Source organism: Zootoca vivipara, chromosome 1, assembly GCF_965207765.1.
Source record: "Zootoca vivipara chromosome 1, rZooViv2.hap1.1, whole genome shotgun sequence".
Classification (NCBI taxonomy): domain Eukaryota; kingdom Metazoa; phylum Chordata; class Lepidosauria; order Squamata; family Lacertidae; genus Zootoca; species Zootoca vivipara.
Genome location: NC_142582.1, coordinates 24,804,521 through 24,809,660, shown reverse-complemented (window position 1 = coordinate 24,809,660; position 5,140 = coordinate 24,804,521). Strand labels below are relative to the sequence as shown.

Here is a 5,140-nt window from a genome sequence, read left to right as displayed (position 1 = left end):
TTGATGTGCTTTCGAACTGCTAGATGGGCAGGAGCTGGGACCGAGCAACGGGAGCTCACCCCGTTGCAGGGATTCGAACCGCCAACCTTCTGATCAGCAAGCCCTAGACTCTGTGGTTTAACCCACAGCGCCACCTGGGTCTCTCGTTGGTAAGCTTACTTCAGCCAATTCCCTGCAACTTCATATTCTTACATAATGTTCTCTTTGCATGCCTTATTAGAACTGGTCCGTTGTAATGTTCAGTGTCTATAGGCCTGCACAGTGAGCATTCTTTTCCCCAACCACTTAACTAACACCCATGCACCAGTTTGACTAGCTTTTGCTACATTAATGTAATGCATTAGTCCTGGGCAGTCCCAGCTAGTTTTATATTAGGAGGAAATGCAAAGCAATTTTGCGAATGTGAAGTTGTACATATCCTGATATTTGTGTTTTGCAAATAAATCCAAAGGACAGAGTGAAATAAGTATTTTATTCATCAATGAAGAAAGAAACATTAGTTATCCTACTATTTACATTAAAGATTTCTTCGATTGATTTATGCGAACAATTAAAAAATATATCTGACTTTCTTTTCCAAGTGTTTTAACATCAGTGGATTTGTGGATTAAGGGATGGGCAATGTATCTCCTATAGGCTATCTTTACACCTGTTGTGAGTGACAACAATGACTTGTTTTATTTGTTTTCAACATTTAAAATACTATTAATTCACAGAACTTTTATAAGGCTTAAAGTGTAAGTGCTGGTGGATTTTATTTATTGCTTTTCTAAATGCATTTTTTAAAAAAATTCCTGAGCATTAACAGTGTGACCATCCTGTTCATGCACAGTCAAACCCAGTTACACACCTGATGTTTCAATGTATTGTTATTTTTTTAAGGAAACATATACTCTTATTTCTAAAAGAAATAAAGTCTAAAGTGCATTGAAGACTTCAGCCAAATAAATACACAGAAAATATTTTAGGATGCATCTACAACAGCACCTACAGTTCCCAGGATTCTTTGGGGGAAGGAATGACAGTGAAATTGGAGTAACAGATGCAGGTTTATGGAATAACATATATTATTTCAGCCTATAACCTATGGAATCACACATAGTAAATTAAAGTGGGTTGTGAGACACCTGGAAAGAAATGTTTGGGTGAGATGTTTAGATAAACAGACTGATGGGTTGAATAGCACAGCAGCGTCCTGAGACAAGAGGGCACATCGTAACCAGAAATTCGTATTAGCAAAGTGCATTTATAATATAATTAAGAAAAGGTCTCAATTGTGTGGTAGTTACGCTGCCAATCATTGGTTTGTTTAGAAAATGACGCACGTGTTTCATAAACAATAAATCACTACATATATATATAAAAATTAGGAAATGGTGAAATAAAAGACACATTCTAAACACCAAGACCAAAAACTTAGGCTGGAATTCAAAGATTTATCTTAGACCTGCTGAAAGTCTTGTGCTCACCCCATTGGGATGTTTTACTTTTATTTTTGCATAACACCCCCCCCCCCGAGAGATAATAAATTGCTTTTGTCTTTCCTTTGTCATATTAGCCAGATGTTGCAGACAACTCAGTCTCCTATCCCCAGTTTCCTGTAATGTCTAGGCCAAAGATGGAGAACCCATGGCCCTCCAGATGTTGTGGGTCTCCAAGCAACATAGCTCCAGCATAGCTAATGGTCATGGGTGATTTGAGTTGCAGTCCAACAACATCTGGAGTGCTATAGGTGCCCCACCTGTGGTATAGAAACACATTACAGTGATGTGACATAATTGCACTGTGTTGTGCCTCACCTAATTCATTGTTGGCCAGCTGGGGCAAAGCAGAGCACAGTACAATAATATAATACCATGTGTGTCTTCACACATTGCAAGGAAGCTCTGGCAATGCTGTTCTTATAATGCCTAGTTAATCCCTGAGTTTGAAAACTCAGATGTGCAGCATGAAGGACTGTCTAAAGAAACAAACAAACTAAGCACCCATAGTCTCTCACTGGTTACTATTAGTGTTAAGTAAAATGTGTGTTACTGTTTTTAATGGTGGGTTAATTTATGTTGAATTGACATGGAACATTATTGTAAGGTCAGTGTATTTAGAGGAATAAATGTTTCACACAATAGTTGCACTGTACTATTAGCTCAGTAACAGTACAGTCATTATTTTACTTGCAGAAGTTATAAATAAGAGTTTGCAACTAGCAAACTTTGCTAACATACATGGTGTGTCGCCCAATGTGGGCAATCACATTTCTAGAGAATTATATAGACAAGGAGGCTGCAAACCTAAGTATTCTTACCAGTGAATATGTTCTGCTGAAAGCAATGGATCTTACTTCTGATTAATCCTGTGGGTGATCATAATACTATCTAGAGCAGTTACATAGTCACTGAGGTTGCACACCTAAGGAGTATTATTAGTGCACAGGTTATACTAAAAGCAACGGGGGTTAGCTATGAGTAAACCTACTTAAACCTGCAAGGTCAGTTTAGTATATTTGCTCTCTGCCCTGCTGACTTCTGAGAGATAATATATGCTACATTCATCTCAGGCCAACATGTGTGTACCACATTTTATGCTCGTCTTGGGTTTGGCTTTGGTACTACAGTGGTACCTCTGGTTACGAACTTAATTCATTCCGGAGGTCCGTTCTTAACCTGAATCCGTTCTTAACCTGAGGTACCACTTTAGCTAATGGGGCCTCCCGCTGCCACCGCGCCATAATTTCTGTTCTCATTCTGAGGTAAAGTTCTTAAACCAAGGTACTACTTCCGGGTTAATGGAGTCTGTAACCCGAGGTGTTTGTAACCCGAGGTGTTTGTAACCTGAGGTACCACTGTAATTCTGTAGCAAGGAGACATAGGGAAAGGACAAATGGACGAGAGTGACTTTGAATCTGAAGTGTCTGCACCAATATAAAGTCTTCAGAGAGCCCATACGAGGCAATAAAATACTTCCGCTCTAGGACCCTGGAATTCTTTATGCAACAAAACAAAACAAAACCCCTAAGTGGAATGAGTACATAAATGCATGTTCAACATCAGTGATGACTCGCATAACTATAAGAGATATTGTGAATGAAACAGAAAGCTGAGTTTTCTGCCCAGAAAGTGTTTTGGCTCCACCCCCCCAAACCTCTGCAAATATTTTCAACTGAGGCAGTTTATACATACTGAGTTAAGTTCACGCATGCTTGCTGAGTGTATTCTATTTGCACATGGATATTCCACTTCAACTTCACACACACAACATTCATAACATAAAATCGTTTGAATACTGCCTTTGAAATAGGCATCACAGGTCAAGCAGGACAGACAAGAGATTCCGTACGACCTCAAACTCATTTAAAATAAATAAATAAAATTGGGACGGAGAGCTTCCGGTGAGCTGCGGCCATTACAGGGAGCGCGGAGCAACCTCTCCGGGGGAGTTCCGAGTGTTACTGAGGATTTAGGGGTCCTGCTAAGACTAAGCGGACCTGGTCGCTACAGGGGGGGCTACCCTGTAGTTCGGGTTTCCCAGCGGTGTCCTTTGCTGCTCTCCTCCGTCCCCGGTCTTTGTAAAAAGAGACCGGAGCGGGGGATTGAGCGGCGGATGCGTGAGGGAGATATCGCCGGCTCAGTAACACGCAGTCTCGAGCTCCCAATGTAAAGCAGCTCACCTCCGTAAAACAAGAAGGAAGCTGCCTTTAAGAAGGAGAACTGAGTTTTCTCAGGTGCCTGAAGAGGAATTTGTGTTGGTGGAATTACAGCTTCCAGAAGCGGTGGGGCGGAGAAGGGGAATTTCACTTCGGTTTGGCGTTAAAATGGCGCTTAATGAAACGCTGTAGGAGGATGAAGCGAGGACGTGCCTGAGAAGTGTGAGTTAACAGGTATTTCTTGGGATTATTTAACCCTCATGATCTTGGACTTATTGGATATAAACGAGGGGCGAAGAGCGGAGGCTCCCCCACAAGGTGAATAAAGGGGGTGAGAAGGAATGGACGGAACTTAACGGAGTTAAAAAGAGGAGAGACCTGTCGAGATCTCTAGCAAGGAGGCTAAGAAGGCGGGTTCCTGGACTACTTTGACGTGAGTATTGATACTTGGTGCCCGGAGGACTGTAATTTGTATAATTTGTACGTGGAGAATCAACTGTAACACTCTACAAAAATATCGGGGGTTGTAATTGTGACACGGACAGAGAGAGTGCTGCCTTTTTGCGCTACGTGAGAGGCATATCAACTGCATGAAACTCTCTTATCTTTTGTCTGCTGCCTTCCAAAAAGCCCTATATTACAAAAACATTTAAAGACACTTAAACTCCTTATTTAAATTTCTTCTGGAGATTAACGACTTCCCCGGGAGAAAGGAGAGTCTACAAGTCGAGCCAGAGGACGAACACAAAGACGGGGAAGAAATACTCAGGAGCGGAGACGGAAGAGAACAACTAACAACATTGTATCAACGTGAAGGGTCTTGTATTAAAGGAAGGGGATAAAAGGGGGGGAGTAGATTGTATAAAGCCAAGGGGTGTATGAGAAAGATACAGTGTTATATGGGTGTTTCTGCTTGGGGGTGTCTCTACTTGGGGTAGAAAGGTAAAGAAAGGTGTGGAAAACGCCATCTAGTGTGGGTGTGGTAAACGCCATCTAGAGGCAGCAGAGGGGAATTAAGAAGGAAAATATATATATATAAAGATAGAAATAGTTCCTAAGCCAAAATGAGAGGTGCGAAGACATCAACTCCAGGGGAAAGAAGGGGTTCTAAACAGGAGGAAGGAAAAGAGTGGGAGGGCTTACTAGCAGAAATTAAAAAGGAAATAAGACAAAGTGAGCAGCACCTTGAAAAGAAGTTGCTGGACATAAAGAGTTCTATAGATCAGAAATTTGAAGAGGCAATAGGGGAATTATCACAACAAGTCAAAGATATTGCAGTAAGAACTAAAATGGTGGAGGAGACAACCAAAAAGGTTGATAAGGAGGTAAAGGAAATAAAGAAAGAGACGGAATGGGTAAAGAAAGAAGTGGAAAAATTAAATAAGGAAAAAGAGGGTATTCTAGACAATCTAGCTCTTTTAGAACAAAGACAGAAACAATTAAATCTGAAATTTAGAGGGATTAAAGAGGAACCAAATGAGAATATAAGAGAGAAATTGA

The 5,140-nt window shown here is 41.0% G+C and overlaps 1 long non-coding RNA gene across 1 annotated transcript; it reads left to right on the top strand.

Annotated features, from left to right (window-relative positions):
• The first annotated feature begins 453 nt into the window (after positions 1 to 453).
• Positions 454 to 2,190, top strand: LOC148687505 (uncharacterized). The gene is made up of 2 exons (XR_015947820.1): positions 454 to 1,611; positions 1,915 to 2,190. It is a non-coding gene; the product is annotated as an uncharacterized LOC148687505 (long non-coding RNA).
• The last annotated feature ends 2,950 nt before the right edge of the window (positions 2,191 to 5,140 follow it).